This window comes from Xiphias gladius, chromosome 2 (assembly GCF_016859285.1).
Source record: "Xiphias gladius isolate SHS-SW01 ecotype Sanya breed wild chromosome 2, ASM1685928v1, whole genome shotgun sequence".
Lineage (NCBI taxonomy): Eukaryota > Metazoa > Chordata > Actinopteri > Istiophoriformes > Xiphiidae > Xiphias > Xiphias gladius.
The window spans coordinates 21,086,504-21,104,801 of record NC_053401.1 but is presented as its reverse complement, the minus strand read 5'-3'; the positions used below and the strand labels follow the sequence as shown (position 1 = coordinate 21,104,801).

General features: G+C 43.8%; 1 protein-coding gene across 1 annotated transcript in view; it reads left to right on the top strand.

The window, feature by feature from the left end:
- LOC120799007 (ankyrin repeat and SOCS box protein 13-like) overlaps window positions 1–17,928 on the top strand; it is a 31,096-nt gene extending 13,168 nt beyond the window's left edge. Inside the window, exons 7-8 of the transcript XR_005708769.1 lie at window positions 16,525–16,666; window positions 17,902–17,928. The gene's annotated coding sequence lies outside the window, so the exon portion shown is untranslated. The remainder of the gene's footprint in view (window positions 1–16,524; window positions 16,667–17,901) is intronic.
- The last annotated feature ends 370 nt before the right edge of the window (window positions 17,929–18,298 follow it).

The following is an 18,298-nucleotide window of genomic DNA, read 5'->3' as shown; positions in this document are numbered from 1 at the left end:
ACAGGGCTGTCTACCGCAACACGCATTAGAAGAAGCGACGTCAGTTACTGAGGCTTAACTTCTGGTTGAAGGATTGAGGCTTTAACTTTGTATTTCAAAGAGAAAAGTCTGGATTTATTTTAAGGAGATCCTGTTTAGTTGGAGTGCGATACTGCATCCACTGACATTTGGCTAACGTTCTCACACGCATAGACGCTTTGATCTCGTACGGTTCCAAAATTGGAGCAATGGAAGCTCTTTGCTCAAGGACAACAGTGGTAATGAAGGAGTGGCAGGCACTGCTCTTAATTCTTCCAACCGGATTTACCCTGCCGGGCCAAGGAAGAAACTGACAACCCTCTGCTCACAAGCCCTGCACGTTGCACCAGGCAGATTCTTCCTTAAAATGTGTTTCTTGGAGAAGGTATGATTAATGGACTCTAAACTCGGTGAACCCACAGCCGTTCTTCAAAGGATAAACAGGCCTGAGAATGAGTTGACTTATTATCAGACCTTTAGGAAGCAGCAGCAGGGAGCACAGTCCTCTTAAACATTAGCTGGCCGCCACTCTGTTTCATCCGTCAAACCCGTGAAGATTGAACACCTGAAGGTGAATTTCGGGTGTCCTTTAGCATTCAGCACGTTCGCTCACCCTGAGAAATCCGACTGCATAACATCTGCCTGCTTGCACTAATGTTCTACTGTGCAATCCATCAAAACCACATGCTTATGTGGCAGCTCAATGTGAGGCAGATCAGTTCCGTAACTAACTTAACAGCCCGTGGAAAGAACAAAAACGAATCTCCGACAGTCAAAAACATTGAAGAACATAACTCAAATGTGCTGCAACGTTGCAGTGTTGTCGTTTCTTGTACGGATTTTTAAAATCTGACAGTTACGAGTTAATCCAAGAGATATGAACAGCCAAAACAGTAAGAGTTTAACTTCAGATTTGAGCCTGCGCCGTGACCTACCGCAGCACCTTTAAATGCCCCCGATTAGCTGACACTTCTCTACTTTGAGGCCATAAGTGCAAGTCGGCGTCGGGTCAGAGGAACTGAGTTACTCTTAACTGACAAGACATGTCGTGTTCCAAGTGTGTGGATCTAAATGATTTCAAAGTGGATGCTATTCAACAATATTTATCATGGAACTCTGTGTTCAGGTCAGTTTGGTGACGTCTGCGCCACCTAGTGGCAGCAGTTGGACGATGCAACCAATTATCCCTTACTTTCAGCCAAGTAGTCTTTTTCAGCCTTAATGTGTCTTTTTAGCTATTACAACCATTTATCCACTTAGCTAGTGTTAACTATTTCAAATGTTTATGGGTCACTTTTAGCTATTTTAACCATGCGTCCATTACTTTTAGCTAAATATTTGATCTGTCTGTCCTACGTGATACCGCGGGATGGCGTATAAATAGCACGCCCCTTTTCAGGACATTGAGACGAGTCTTCATGCGATTCCTCTTGAAGACTCGTCCCTTCTAAGAGCACCACCTCCCCTAACACCTCTAGCACCGAAACATGCCTAACTAGCGCTTCCTGTGCACTTCTTTACTTGATCTCCTCGTACTTTGTTTAGCACTTAGCACTTACTTCAAGTTCTCTTACTGCACTGAAGCTTTGGTGTTGTCTCTCATTAGTAAGTCGCTTTGGATAAAAGCATCTGCCAACGAGTCTGCCGTGTCTACACATTTAGAGCTTTTCGTGTGTCATTTAATGCCGTCTTAGTTGGGGTTGGGGGTTAGTCAGTAGAGAAATGCGCAAAACAACTTAAGAAATGAGCCCTCTCTCTATTTAGCCCTCTCTGCCAACTTGCTTACTGGCTGGTTCACCAACTCAGTATGTTGATATACGTCAAATATATAATCAAATCATAAGGAGGTTGAGCTGCTCTACAATCTTTCCACATATTCCCCGGTGGACTGAGCATAAATGTGCTGGCTGTTCATAACCTCCATCAGCAGCAGCAGCGCTGTACTGGCTGCCTCTGCTGGATGAAAGTCATTCCTCAGCCCAGCAACTGTAAAGAATGTGCTACAGGTAGTGCTGTGTTTTCAGACTGCTGCTCTCCCTCTGACAGCTATTAATTAGAGCTTTATCGCCTCAGGGGAGACATGCCGGGACCGTAACAGAGACCTGGTATTCTGTCGCACTCAGTCAGTACGGGGGGAAGCCAGTGAGGGGGAGCAGAGAGTTCAGGTTTTAAACGCCTTGTCTCACTGTTTGGATTGGTTAGCTCTGTGCTGAGACACTTAGGGTGCGATTTCAGTAAACGGCTTAATTCAAGTTTCAGTGGTAAATCAGCGGTCGTTATTTCTTGAACTCCGCATAACAGTGCTAAATAAGCGTGACCTCAGTCTTTTATAATTATGGAAAGTAACTAAGGCAATTTTGGCAAACACAAGCTAAGTTACCGAGATTGTTGGTGCTCACTGCAAGTCACCCTACTCTCTGACATGGCAGAAAGGCAGTAATAATAAATCCATATCCATCTTTCTTTCTGTAGTGAATGAAAACTAAGGAGGCACTTCTGGGGTAAAGACCTGCTCTAGACAACAGTGGGTATCTCTCATTGACTGATAAGTACGTGTACCCATCTTATTTAAAGGTTGTTTGTGATGTGTTGGTGAAGGCTGCAACCCGAAGCACGTCGGTCTCATCACAGTGGTTTTTTATACCGTGGGTGTTGCTGGGGTTTTGACCTCCTCAGACTTTCGCCCTCTCCTTCACCTTGAGAGTAGGTGAAGTTGTGTCAGAAATCCCTTCTCTGAATCCCGGGATGCTGAAAACGTTTGTTGTTTTGTTAAGTCGTTACATTAGCAGCTCCTTTGCCAATTGCGTCTGTTGTTTTGTAACCTGCTCCAAAACCCAGAGGCTCAGTCCAGCGGAATGTGAGCGATCAAGCATTCAGAACATTGTAATACATGACACACACGTCACAGAGAAATGCGGCGGTGACATTTGAATGCACGTGCGTGTGTCTGCATTTACGGAACAACAACAGTGTTGCACTTACTGTGCGGCAAGGCTTCAGTGTGTGTGTGTGTGTGTGTGTGTGTGTGTGTGTGTGTGTGTGTGTGTGTGTGTGTGCGTGCGCGTGCGTGGGTGTGTGTTTGTGTTTCGGTACATTGCGTGGCGCCAGCAATAAAACAAAGATTCACAATTAATTCAACAAAGCATTTTTCTGCAGCGCTAAATCACTGCTGCTCTTTAAAGTGTAATGGTAGTTCATAGAAAGATGAGATTAGCCGGAACACATCAGCCTGGCGCCTGTGGGCCGCTGAGGAGAACAGTTAACACCTGTGGCAGACGCGCTCTCTGCTTCCAGCCTCTTTATTCTGGGCTGGCAGGCGAGACTGCTTATTTCGCCGTCTCACGTGGTTATCGACTGCCGATAAGGTGGAACGCGGTGAACCTGGCTGAGGAGCGTTCCCGGGGGTATGGGAGCACGGCACTCTCACAGCTCGCCTTCAGCTCACTGAGAGGAGAGAAGCTAGCAGCCGAGTGTCACACAGGCTGAGTACACTTTCACTGTGGGGTGTGTCAGCTTCCAAAGAGTTGCACAGACAGGTTTTCCCGTCCACACACAATCAAGGATGTGTGTGCATCAGCGCTGGTAGAAAACAGGTTTCAACAATATCATCTTAGCTTAGATACCGACATTTTCACTATTTTGAAACAAACAAGCTTCTTGGAAATCCGTAAAATTACTGTTAAGGTCACTTCTGTTTGCAACATCCTGGCATTGCATACATTTTTTTTCTACCACACGCCACCTTTGACAGACGTCTGCCAGCCCTGGCAGCTCAGATGACACATGCTCCAGCGAGAAATGACAGCTGGCCGAAGAGAAATCGCTAAATGAGGCTAAACACAGAGTTCGCTCCACAGGCGGAGAAAAATGACCGGAAACAACAGACAACACAGGTTAAGAGTAAAGAAGCCATCTCCCGTGATTAATGCTAGCATTAAAACAAAAAAACACAAAACACACACACACACACACAAGAATTTATGCATGCTGCACAAGTTAAGAGTAACGACACGCTCATTCTGGTAATTATATTTGTAACGGTAGCATGTATGACATTAATGCATAAACTCCTACTAGAGATGACTGCAGTGGAAACGGACTCCTGACAAACTGTGTCAATACAGGATTTGATCAGTGTTATTGATCGCGAACACGGGATCACGAAAACGGACTCTACACGTCTGCTCACGTCTTATTTCTCTGGAAAATTCTAAGCATCAAACAACATGGTACATTTCTCTATCAGCCCTCATGGTTTCGATATGAAGCTTAGCTTAGCACAGAGACTGGGAACAGGGAGAACCAGCCAGTCTGGCTCTGTCCCAAGGTTAAAGAAAAAAAGAAAAACTGCAGATAACGCTCACAAAACCACAACTAATTGTTTGTTACACATTGATTTTTGTACAGATTAAACAACGAAGATATAACATGCTAATCGGTGAGCTGTTGAGGTGCTGGTAGCAGGATTTAGTTTCCTTTGGACAGAGCCATGCAGACTAGCTTTTTCCAGTCGTCGTGCTCCTGGCTCTGGCTTGACATTTACAGACATGAGAGTGGTATCAATGTTCTTATCTGACTCTCGGAGGAAAGCGAATACGTGTATTCCCCCAGATGTCCACTTATTCCCATTACTCTGGCAGCGGTGCCTCGCAAGGAGCATTCTGTTATGAGACATCCAATCACAGAGCCGAGAGTTCTGTTGTGTGCACCGCTAATGAGAAGCAGAAGCTGATGGTTATGTTTTGGAGAAACCTGATAAAACTTTCAGTTCACTTTCAGATCCTGGGTCAACTTTGGAAGAAAGTAGCGATTATAGTGCGGCATTTTGTTTTCAATTATAACAAAGAAGCATTTAGATTAGCGCCTCCGACTGTCTTCGGACATCACAAAGTGACGGAAAAAACCTGATTTCTCCAAAGGAAGGATTATAACTGATGGTTCTAACATAAATTTGTTAAATTATCCAGGAGACTCCTGTGTTTCTGTGTTCACTAACATTGTGGAGATCATTAAAAGAAAACTCATATGGTGACTTACAGTGGGGAAAAATCCTCCACCTCACCAGTCGATATGTTGGAAAAATATTACTGCAGCGTTCAACGGGCGAGAGGAAGGGGCACTCTACATAGGTCCACAGTAACTATATCATTAAATACGTCATTGTATTGTGCTTTAGCGCGGCTGGCATGAATATGCCTGCCAAAAAGAGTTCGTCATGATGTCTCGCCTTGTAAAGTTTACAGTATAGCACATCCGTAAAAACTGAAATGTGAATATATTTACAGGGATTAAAAACCGAGAGTTTGACTGGAGTTAAATCTCCTCTTTCCTTTAAATCTCCTTCAGAATTTCTTAAATAATGACTGGTCTGACTTTTTTTTTTTCATGCTCCTGCTTTTATCTTATGTTCTCACAATATCCAAGTCTGCACACCCACGTGTGCTAATTGTGTCTTTGAGCTGAAAGCTAATGCCTCACTCAGACTAATGGCTCCATAAATATCTGTTTTATAGTGCAGGTCTTGTGCAGTGTCCTCAAAATGTTGACCTTTGACCCTGAGCTGGAGAGACCTTGACCTGCCACAGGCCTCCCACCATCCATCTTCCTCTGCCCCTCTCTATTAGCAATGAGTTAAATTCAGATCTGTCATCTCACAGTTGACACAGCGTTTTTCTTTTCCTTCCACATCCCCGCTGTCCTACTGTTTCTCATCTGTCTGTTAACAGTAGCGGGGCTGCAGATCCCAAATTACTATGGTGAAAATATTATTTTCCACAGGAAACGCTTACTCACACTTTCCAGACTGGCTGTGAAAACTGGAAAATCAGTGAAGGATAAGAGGGCATGGAAGGGGACAATTGTGATTCCTGGAAACTGTCCACACCACCACCACCATCGCTGCCCATCGCCAACCCAGTTCTAACTTGATCAGTCATTTATCCATCACATCATATTTCATGGAGGCATAAAGGGAACTCACCTAACACATAAATACTACCAAGAAGGCAGCTATTGGTAAAGCACCTCGTGTTTGCGGGCATTTCCTCCATTTGGACAGTTTTCCATTGTGAAAACGAGGTGAGAGACGATGTGACATTACCTCAACAAATTACCACTGCAGCTGCAATGACAAAGCGGGGCTTCCGTGTTGTTGAAGCAGGTTTAGTAGATTTTTTGGCCACTTGGGGGAGGCAGAAAAAATTATAAAACATTTTATCACCTTATAAAGTTGATATGGTTAACATGTTAGCAAACAGTGGAGCTGTGTTTGAGCCCATCTGATGAAACTAAGTCTGGTATTCCCTCTCTTTCAGCTCTGTTTTTGGTCTCCACCAGCTCCTGAGAAAAATATCAGGCTCTTTAGCTGCTAAATGCTTCGCTGGGTTCACAAGTTAGCTGCAGACTTTGTCCGTCTGTAATAATACCGCTGTACTCACCAAGTTAATCGCTGAGAGAACCCAACTCTGCAGTCCCCTTCAGCTCTACAAAGCTTTTCAGCGTCTTTCAGCTCATGGTTTTACTTTGGGGTCTGCAACTTTAATGATTTGGTTCATGCAGTGCCACCGCTCTCATCAACCTCATTTCCAGCTGCCACGGGCAGCTGTTTTTAGTGAAAAAGCTCTGACAGGCCCACTGTCCACTACCTGCCCAGCTCCACATATGATGGTCGAAACTATGAAAATAAGAAACCAAGCAAACAAACAAACAAACAAAAAACTACGTAATTATCCTTTCAAAACCAACAGTAAATATCCAGTTTTAACTCTCAACATAAGAGCATGGAGCAACCATTGTTCACCAGTTACACAGGAATAAATTCTCTGAGAAGTGGTGGGGCAATCTTCTTTTTTTATACCCACAGCAGCAGGAAATAGACCAGTATACGATTCAGTTACAGGTTGCAAATGTCACTGGTCTGTGTAATGCTTATCACTTCAATTCTACACATAAAAAATTAACAGTAGAAAATTGGAAGATTGAATTAAATTTTCTGAAATTTTATTTTTCATCTGTCGGATCAATGTATAATTAAGGATCTTGGCCTCTCTTTTTAACATTTTCTATCGAAGGAATGTTGGATAGAAAATATGGAAAATAGAAAATCTGAAAATCAAACTACTTCGGGTTGCGGGATCTGAGCGCCCGGCTCAGCTTGCGTCCGATTGGCCGGCAGGGCGGCACGATTCGCCCATCGTCACGCCAGCTTTGAAGGATTACATCCGGTCTCCTGATGTTGATGGCCGCTAACACAGACCACTAATGTAGGTGACCTGCACCCTCTTATTTCCTACTAAATGTTGCTTCGGGCACAATCGCCATCTCAGGAGAAACACACAGACATATAGCAAATAGCTTGATAGCTCTACATGGTACATTTCACATATTGGCTAAGAGGGTTAGCATTGGCTAGCCTGTGTTTAGCATTGTGGGGGTGTGCCTGCAGTCTTTGAATACCGAGTAAACATCTTCAGGTGCAGCTGCTGGAACCTAAACCAGATTATTGAAATTAGCCGTATGACTATTCCATTGATTAGCCTCTATCACAGGTACTTGATGCAGGAGAAATAGGTGCTGCAAACGTCTAATTAAACGTTTTTGCATAAATGCTCCAGTAGCGGATGATTTCCGCTCCTTGCAAATCCAGATGTTTTGGTCCCTGTGCTCCCTGGCTGTGCAGCTGTCCCCTGCAGATGCTCCTTCTGAACTCAGGACATACTACAAATACTCAGCATGACACCTGTCTCATGAAAATGTTTCCATAAATGGTTGTGCCTCATCAAGCTCATCTCAAAACAACTGTCACCACATCTGTAGGACTAATTTGACCGGGTGGGATTTTATGTTAGCTTAGACCGCCGAACCGGGCAAAGACGCAGCCTTTGTTTTGGCACAGAGTGACATTATGCTTCCAGTGTCTCTCCTTGGCCTTTTCATTCATCCTGACAGAAGATGAACGGGTCTCAACCTGCTCCCCAAGCAGCTGACTTTTATACATATGCTCACAAGTAAAATTAAAACCACTCTAAATCTTCATTTGACCCAGTCGTGGGGGAACGTTTGCTTAAGTAAAAGTAGCCGTAGCCCACTGTGAAGAAACTCCATTACAAATAAAGTACCGCATATGAAGCCTTGCTTAAATTAAAGTATCCAAGTTTTACCAGCAAAATGCAATTGAAGCATGAAAAGTTAAACTACTTATAATGCAGAAAAATTGGACCTGTCATTGGTTTACCGCTGTTCCATTCATTTTATGGATTATTAAAACCGGTGCCTTGATGTGTGTATTCCGTTTAACTGCTGTCATTTTTTGGGGCTGTGCTAATTTGACCCACTTTACAGACAGCTGTCTGGATTAATCTACAGCAGAGAACCATATTCTGCAAGATCAATGTGTTTTCTAGCATCGCTGTCGTGTCAGAAGCACATAGCAACTTATCGTGAGCTTAAAGAAAACCAGCTGTTTTCAGCTTTGTGATGAGGCATTTTCCAGATAATCCAAGGGGCTTTTAATTAAGCTACTTTATACTTCTACTCCACTACATCACAGAGGTCTGCTATAGTTACCACCTTTCATCCAAATGTGCTGATTTGGATTTTGGATTTTCAGATAAAAGGTCCATTTACTACAGAATTAATTTTCAGAATGAAGTGTTTCTTAATGGGTTGAGAAAAATGCCCGAAGCAACATTTAGTAGGAAAGAAGAGGGTGCAGGTCACCTACATTAGTGGTCTGCGTTAGCGGCCATCACCATCAGGAGACCGGATGTAATCCTTCAAAGCTGGCGTGACGATGGGCGAGTCGTGCCGCCCTGCCGGCCAATCGGACGCAAGCTGAGCCGGGCGCTCAGATCCCGCAACCCGAAGTACTTTGATTTTCCATATTTTCTATCCAACATTCCTTCGATAGAAAATGTTAAAAAGAGAGGCCAAGATCCTTAATTATACATTGATCTGACAGATGAAAAATAAAATTTCAGAAAATTGAATTCAATCTTCCAATTTGCTGTTGAACTGATGAGGGTTGGACGGCCCCTCGCTGTCTTGAAAATCCACTCTCTTGTTTCTGGCTGAGGGTTCTCTGGTGCTCTGAAAACTACATTCTAACCACAAATGAAGTTCCAGACATGCGGTGAGTGTAAATGTCCGCCCTCCTAATAAATCTCCCCTGTGACTTCAAACCGCAGACCTGTCGACCAGTCAGGCGGAGCATTGGCATGTGTGTGAACGAGCAGCATGTATCCCCCCAGACCCTTTCGGGATATTGGGTAACGTCTGGATTGTGCATTGTGGCCATGCAACGTGGTGCTGGCTGTCTGCTAAGGCAATTGTCCTGGTGGTGAAAGACACCGGGATCCTTGCAGCCAAAATATGAAAGAGCGACGTGAATGGACTGCAGTTTTCCATCAGAAGCGTTCCAAATGTCTGCAGCGCGGGGCTGAACGTTTGGAAAGCAGATACAATAAGTCATAAGAGATGGGGTGTGTGTGTGTCTGAACTGGCAAATGAAGACAATTCAGGTGTTTTAGTATGAAAGACGGAGGGGCCTTGACTACCAAGGAGTGTGTTCTTGTGTGTGTGTGTGAGACAGAGAGTAAGCAGGAAGATGGAGCACATCACTGACTTTTTATCATCTTCTGAGAAAAAATCAACACAGAGGGTCTGTTGCGCCGCGAGCCTCCACGGCAGCTTCAGTGCCCTCTGGCGCAGATTCTGCCTTACACGTGGGTCCAAAACCTCGCATCGGCGTTCGGTTGGGCTCCGTTGAGACCTGGTGACTGATTAAGTTATAGCTTACGAGTCACAGCATTTTCATACTCATCGAACCATCAGTGAGCCCTCCTGCCCTGTGTGAAAGCATCTCCATCGGTTATGTTTCTCCACTCAAATATCCCGGTTTTTCCTCTCATTTGTCCCCCATCTGTATGTTGTACGGCTAAACTGCTGCACACAGAGACCTCGTGCAGATTCATGGGTGTATTTTATGCTACCTGTGCTCCCCTCTGCTCATCGGGGAGCGTCTGTAGCAGTTGGCTACAACCAGCAGCCAGTAACCGAAATATAAACTTAGCCTTTCTGTTTATGAGAGCGATTCCTGCCACCTGTTTTTGTACGCATTTCAATCTGCACATAAAAAAAACCTGAGTGGAAACACCGGAAATTCAAAGAATAGTTGAACTGTCACTATCCTTGCTGAATTGAGGATGCGAGAGAGAGAGAGCTGAATGTAGCAAGAGAACTAGAGAGAAGACATTTTGTCATCTGGCAGCATTAAACGTCGCTGCAGGTTTTATTGGAGAGTGTCAGCTTTCTGAAGGAAAACCCTCTATGAATATTTTACAAGTCAATTAAAATTCTTCAGGGTCCTTCGAGCAGATCCATTTCAGGGAAATTCATTCGCACGCTATGAAACTGTTGACAGAGATATTTTTGGCGGCAGTAAGAGCGCGTCTCCTAAATGGAGGTGCGTGTCAGGGGTGGCAGGCAGGTCTGCTGTCCTCAGGCCCTGCAACAAAGGATCAAAGGTCAAATTCTTAAAAAGAGAGCCAGTAAAAAAGGGGGCGGGGGGGTTGACAGCTTGTCAGAAAGTTGCAAACGTAGCGCAGCTGACATCCGCTGCAAACCTAAATAGACTGAGGATGTCAAGTGAATGTTAGAGGGGAAATCTACCTGGACACACTTCAAAAGGAGGTGGGAAAATAGCTTTTGGCCTTTGTGGGTCCTTTGTGTTGTCGAGCAGCTTTCCCATTCTTTGAGGTCACTGGCTAAATGTAGACAAGGGGACATGATGTACGGATCACTTATTGAATCAGGCTGAGGGGTTGGGTTTTAATTAAGTGACATAAATGTAAGTGACACATTCAAGCCCGTTCGCAAACTACAGAGAAGGATTTTTTTCACATGTGGTCGGCCACATATAACCAACTCAACACAGATCAGATGTGCCATGCCTGCCGTGAGAGGCCCCACTCTCCATTCTGTGCCCATGGTTTTGAAAGGAGATGGGCTTGGATTGCAGCTCTCCTGGAATGACTGACTTTGTTTTGTTTTGTTTTGTCTTCTTGTCTTTTTTCGCTAGTCACCACGTTCATCTCATGTTACTGTGCTTATATAATCCCACGGCGGACGCTCCGACAGAACAAATGTCTGCTAGCTTGGCTCAGGCCGCTGTGTTTGTCTATAAGATTTTTGGAAGTGTACTTGTGTATTCATCTTTGCAGATTACTGGCTCTGTGTTAAATCACTGACTGTGTTTACGTGGTCTGCTCTACTTTGACATTAGCAAAGTTAAGACTGAATAAGAAACTCATGACATGCAGTGTCTCTGGAACTGTTTGTATACACATGGTCTCTTTGCATCCACTTCTTCCCAAAAAGCTCATCTGCCATGTTACTAATGTTGGGTCGATAAAACCCTAATCGGCAAGGGAACGATACGATTCGTCAAGACCCTGAATAATCACTACATACCCTTGCCCATAACTAGCCCTGTCAAGCTTTGGATTTCTCCACACCCTGAAGTAGTGTACACAGGGCAAGTACAAGTAATCCTCAGTACACGAAGAGCGATGGTGGTAACTTTCCACACACTCTTTATTTGGAGGGGAACACTCCAGCAGCCCCTAAACTCGTTACGCCGGACAGCATCAACGCATCACTTGGTCCAACCTCAAGTCCTTTTCTCTTATATGCTGTTTGAAAAATCAAATAAACAAGCATGAGTCGGACCTCTTTTGCTCAATGTACATATTCCTATGGTAAACTAAGCATCCGAAGAGGGAATATGTTCTAAAGAAATAACCGCTCAGCTTAACTTGCCCTTATCATACTGTACTGAAATACTAGGGCTCATTTGCTAAGCAGCAATACAGGGCTGCCCCTTTTTTTCTGTGTCTTCCATTGTGGATTTTGACTTTTTGCCTTTGGACATATAGCCTTAGCCTCTTTTCGTATATCATGTATGTAGCTAAGAAATGAAGTTTTAAAATGAGTGAGCTGGTGACAGTTGTTAAATTTAGCTGGCAAAATCCACAAGCGGTAATTACAGGACGCTGGTGCCTCAAATTCTGATTGGCTCCGAGTCCGAGTGGTGGAGGCTACGGGAAGCGGCGAAGGACCAGAGGCTAACAGCTCGTGTACAGAAAACAAGGCCCATCAATCGCTCGGGCAACAAACACCAAATCATCATCTCAGTACAAATCATGCTGTCCCCTCAAGTCAAGTCAGATTATTAGCGCCAGAACTTAGTGAACCCGTGTATTTTTCCAACCTCAGTGTCTGAACTCAGTCACTCGCCGCTGTGCCCCAAAACAATTTCACATTCACACACACCAGTTTGTTGCAGGGCAGAGCCCGACCGACTTAAAGGAGAGGAGCTGCATCCCTAGCAGGCTCATGGTGGACGGCAGAGTACAGTGATAGGCGTAGCGAACGGTCCACTACCTTGACCGGTCGGTTTGTGGTGCAGAAAAAAGTCTGGAGTATCGCTCAGCGACATGCAAAGGAAATTCTAGCGTGAATACGCTTCTGCACCTCATCACACATCACATGTTATTCATTAGGGGTTTTAATATGGACACGTGTTTTCCTTTACACATTAGTCTGAATAGATTATAGAAGACTGATTAACGTAGGCAGGTCGGTTTTGCTTTAGAAAGCAGGTCTCTTGGCCACGTAAACCCTTAACCAGGATTTTAATGAGCTTGAGGAGGATGGAAACAGTATGGCTGTGGTAGAAGTACGCCTAGAGGGTAAATCCAGCCACTAGCTGCGTAATGAGCTGCTACTTCAGAAATCAAACAGTAATTACATGCAAATTGCGAGTGCAAATTGAATAAAGACCCAACACACATTTTCCCTGAACCTCCTGTACAGCTACCGTAAATCTGGATACGTCTAATCTAAGTGTTCTAAAAGTGTTCTAATTTGGCTTTACTCAACGTATTTAAACCTTCTATATCAATTCTCTTTTGAGAATTATTTGAAGAGAACACACTGAACTCAATTTATTCACTGCTGTGGTAACAAATTGTACTAAAAGTTTGGCAACGTCTAGCAAAATGGGTCATTAAAAGCGCTAATGTTTCCATTCTCGACTGTTTTGCTTGGATCTGGCAGTGCTTACTGCAACCCTTGTTTTCAAATCTCAGCTTCTGGCCCAAACTCCTGACCCACTGCTGTTTTTGAGACACTCCTGAGCTTTTCCCCTTTGGTCTCTTTTTCAGCTCTTCAGTAATACTGAGCAGTGCTATGACCACTGTCACGTCACTCATTTTTAGACCATTATTTAGCATGGTGATAAGTTACCTCCTCACTGGACATTCTGTTACTGGATTTTCACTTCTTTCAGCCACACCTTTGTTTTTTTTGTTTTAACTTTGTTATTCATGTAAAGTGAGACAACAACAGTCCACTTCTGGAGCTGGTTGCCTCAGTTTTTAAACGATGATAATAAAAACTAGTCCCGGCCCAAAATGAAAAAACAAATCTTTTCCACTGGTATTTTTGCAACTTCGATATAAATTCGATCCTACACTGGTGCGTACTTACTCCAGGAAATATTCACACCCTCAATCTCTAAAGTCTGATACTGACAAAGCTTTCACCCCTCCCCCTCCCGCCTGCTCGGCTTTTATACGTTACCACACTAACTGCCGGCCATATGAATGTAATAAATGACGACGGTAGATAGTGTTGCAAACTCACTTACAGAGTACCGTGTAACAAAGTTTAGCTTTAAGCAGTGCAGGTAGGGACTGACTGACGTTTTCCCCTCTGGGTTTACCGTAGCTGTACGCGCTCGCCGCTCGGACTGTTCAGTACCACGAACCCGTTCAAACCCGCAGAGTCGGCCCGACTCGGCTGCTGCTGATACCAGATCTGGTACATACTCACTGCCCTCAGCACTTCTTGTGCATGCCGAGCTGCAGCCCGTACGCCGAAGAATGCCGGAGAGGCCACTTGGAAGCTTCGGGGCACACCAGGTTCATTCATGTACCACGGTCAGACAGTAGACTCAGTGCTTGTTAGCCTGTGGATACTACTCCTGATTCTCACCCTCTGTGGACTTTGGAGAGACTCGCTGCTGCAGTTTTGTTAAGCTACACAACTTTTAGTGTCTGTTAGTGTTAATAATTGTTTTGCATTTTGATTTATATACTTTTATCATCTCCCTGTCATTTCTTATTTCTGCTATTGTCATGAAACAATATACATACAGTGGGGTCCAAAAATCTGAGCATAGGAAAGAGGTCTCAGACTTTTGGACCCCACCGTGTGAGTTGGCGGGATGTTATTTATTCACTATAAAAGCACACAGGTAGCATGAGCACAGTATTATCACAGTAAATTATCACAATCACACACATTGATTTTGTAAGCTTTATGTAACCTGCAGGATATTGTTAGTACTGAACTAATGACAGTGAGAAGCAGTGCTCTTGCATCGCAGTGTTATGAACTGTAATGTGATCGGCTAGCTTACAAGAAATGACCATGCTACATAGTCAGTGACGATGAATATTTAAACTGAACAAAACTATTTAAATCAGAAAGGTGATTTGTAAATTCCACTGCTATTTTCTTAATTAGTAGCTAATTCATCCATGTCACAGGGAAATATCCCTTTCAGTGATATTTGTTAAATGCTCTTGCTTTCCCTGTCATAGTTTTGTCTACTGTGTAGTCTTCAGTAAGGAAATGCCCTCAAAGTGCAAAGGTAGATTTCATCAGTTAAGCTAACTACACTAAACTGTAAGCTGTGTTAAAGGCCACTGATGGAAATTCTTGGTCACAGGTACAGCAGAGATCAATAAGAGGCAAGAATTTCTTATTGTCCCTTTTGCTTGTGTATGTTGAATGTCTCCTGCCCATCACTTTCCATCAAAGCTGGGATACTTTTTTCCATCCTGGCCTCACACCTCGGTCTGGTCTGGTATTTCCATAGTTCAGTCTCTCCCCCTTCCACTGTGTCCACATGTTAAAGATGGAAAACAGCTGCCTCCTGAATTTCCCAGCATTCTCCTGCTTTTGGAAGACTCCAGTCTTCCGGGCCTCACCAGCGGCTTTACACACTTCAGTGTCTGCCCGGAAACAATGACAGAACGCAGACAGATCCGCTGCTGTCCAGAGCCTTTGATCCAAGAATTAGCACCTAATGCCTGACACATGCACAAGGTGCATTCACTGTGCATGTACACAGAGGCCTGGTTTCCAGGTCTCATTTCTTACAGGGAGAATTATGTCCAGTGTCTCATAAGGCCTGGCCCCGTCACTGTTTGACCGAATAGGTCGGATGGTTTAATTTCGACAACCCATCACATTATTCTTCTTTATGGCACCATCATTATGCAGGATCGGACTATTGCTCATCTTGAAACAGCCACTGAATTTCTCGGCAACAACATTGCTCATTTGCTGGCAGTAAAATCAGAACATTTTTCTAGCACGTACATTTTTTTCAGTCCTCGTGAATTGTTACATAATTTGATGGAGTCAGCTTGGTTATGATTAAAGGCAGGAGGATGTAGGCTACAAATCAGTTCCCTAACTGTGAAATATAGCTCTTAGCGAGTCTTAAACCTTTCGTGGTTACCATGAAAACCCTGCCTTCCAGGCATTAAGTTTTGAAGGAAACTTCAAACTTGCTGGCTGGATTGTATTCACTGAAAATGTTTTTCGTCCCTTCTAAGAATTTCTCCACTCTTGTGCTGCACAGGACTTGCAGGAAAGGGGTCAGGGTGCGTGGTGAGCATACAAGCCCAGGACTTGGGGTGGACACCGGTGACTGGGGTTCACGTCCTGAGTTCTATGTATTGTTAGCTTTAGCCTGCTAAAGCACTTTGGTTAAGGTTAGGGAGAAGCTGTGGTTAAGGATAAATAATAATAAAGTAGACAAATCCTGTCTTGTGTGTTTTTTGGGGCATTTGTGTCACGTGACAGATGACAGATTTACAGGAGATACGGAGCGAGAACAAAGGGTATGACTTGCCAGAAAGGTCCCAGGCTGGAATCAGACTTGGGACATCATAATTACAGCGTATGCGTCTCAGACCACCAGGCCATGAGGATGTCCCATCTTTGACTTTTCTAATATTTAACCAAAACCGTGATTTTTTCCCACGACTTTAAGTGCTATGAGCACCAAAACATAATCCTAAAAAAGTTGATTATACTTCAGTTTCTACAAACGGATATTGTAGGAGACAAATGAAAAATTTGAATGTCTGGAATGAACATCTTGCAACTTTACAGAAACATTCCTTCAAAAAAGCTCCCTTGTTATATATATGGAAAACATAATTTGGGTGGCATTATGTTTCTTTTTTCTTCCATTTGCCATTGCAAATTAATATTATATAAATGTAATTTTTAGGAGACAGGGTTGCACATGGTAAAACGTAATAACTATTGAATTTTGGAAAGTTTGAAGAACTTCACTACACAGAGTATGATGCAGTTGATGTTATTCTTTTTTACACACAAATCTACTGTGATTGTTTAATAAAGGTCAAGGAACCTCTCCACATCAACTGGTACTTCGACAGGACTGGATGAAGCCAGTCTGACGTCTTCATCAGACCCTGATGAACAATCCACAAGCACACTCCTTTGACGCAGTGATGGGCCAGGTGTGTGGAGGTGACAAAAAGTAGGCAGGGTTTGAACTTCTCACTCATCTCTAATATTTTTATTCTTCACACAACTGCTTAAATCATTTTTTAATGTGAACGACTGAGTGCAACGCCCTGAATGCCTTTGAGGAAAGACAGTCCCAAAGTATGTGCCCATTTTGTCAATAGATGGCTCCCCTCTCTTTTAAAGCAGGTCTTTCACCCCACCTTTAAGTGTTCCCGTTTAGAACAGCTATAAACAACTTGTTTGTATTAATTACAAATTGTTAAAACTGTTAATTACCCCTGGCTCAAGGCTGGCAACAAAAAAAGGAGGCCACACACAGATATATCATTCAAAAGTAATTAATTTGTCTCAAATTAATAAACGTACCAACTAAATACTAACCAAATAGTGAGTAGAGCAACCCCTGTAGAGATGTTCGTACAAAACCCACGATAGTAACCCACCATTCCCAAGAAATGAAAGAGTTCTTTCTTGGTAGTTGGAAGAGGAAACTTGTCAGCTGCCAACACCTTTGCTCTTATTGGTTGCACCTGACTTGCCCAGGTAGGTGACTGTTGCCTTCACAAACTCACATTTAGCCAGATTAATGGTCAGACAAGCCCAGGCTAGATGGTTGAACAGGGAGTGGATGTGCTGAAGACGATCCTCTCAAGAGTAACTGAAAATCACAACATCATCTAAGTACACAGTGCAACCCACCAGACCGGACACCACCTTGTTCATTAGGGCTAGAAAGCGGCTGAGGCATCATGTAACCCAAAAGGCATGACTGTGTAGAAGTGCAACCAGCTGGGTGTAATAAACACAACAATCTCCCTAGCTCTAGGAGTTAAAGGAACCTGCCAGTAACCCTCAAGTAGGTCAAAGTTACCGACAAACCTAGCAGAGCCAACCTGGTCCACACACTCCTTGTGTGGTCCTCCATACGCAGGATTGATATAGAGTCAGGCTTGCTTCACATGGTTCACTTTATGGAGATCAGTACTTGGCCTAAACGCACTGTTTGGCTTCTTTACAAGCAGGCCCGGGGAAGACCAACTAGAAGCACAAAGTTCAGCAGTATTATAATCCATGGTGTGTGTGACTTACGCTTCTAAATGTCCACGCTTGTCTGGAGACATGCGACAAAAGCGTTGTCTGGCTGGCTGGGCATCTGCCACATCGATGTTGTGCTAAATAAGATGACTGCAAACAGGCAGCAATAACCTTTAGTTAGAATCCCCAACTCTGTTCACTTTGGTTCAGGTAAACGGTTCAACATTTCCTCCAGATTGGCAAGTGACTCGGACTTTTAAGACATCCTCTCAAAAGCCCATCATCTAGGCTATGTAACTCTGCCTCAGAATCTGCGGCTGGATCAGGAGGTGGGGGTGAACGATCCAATGCGATGGCTGCGACAACAGAGGAAAGCGATGATACAGGACCTGGCACAGGAGAGCGAGCAAAATAAGGTTTTAACAAGTTAATGTGACACAATTGCATAGACTTCTTCTGGCCAGGGGTCAAGATTAAATTCTTAAAGCCTGACACTTTGAGCTGTGAAAGTAAAATGAGTATGAATCATTTGCTTATCATTTATTTACCTTGTTACTACTATATGCTTAGTTCACTCTTTGCCTATACAGTATATATCTGTTGGAAT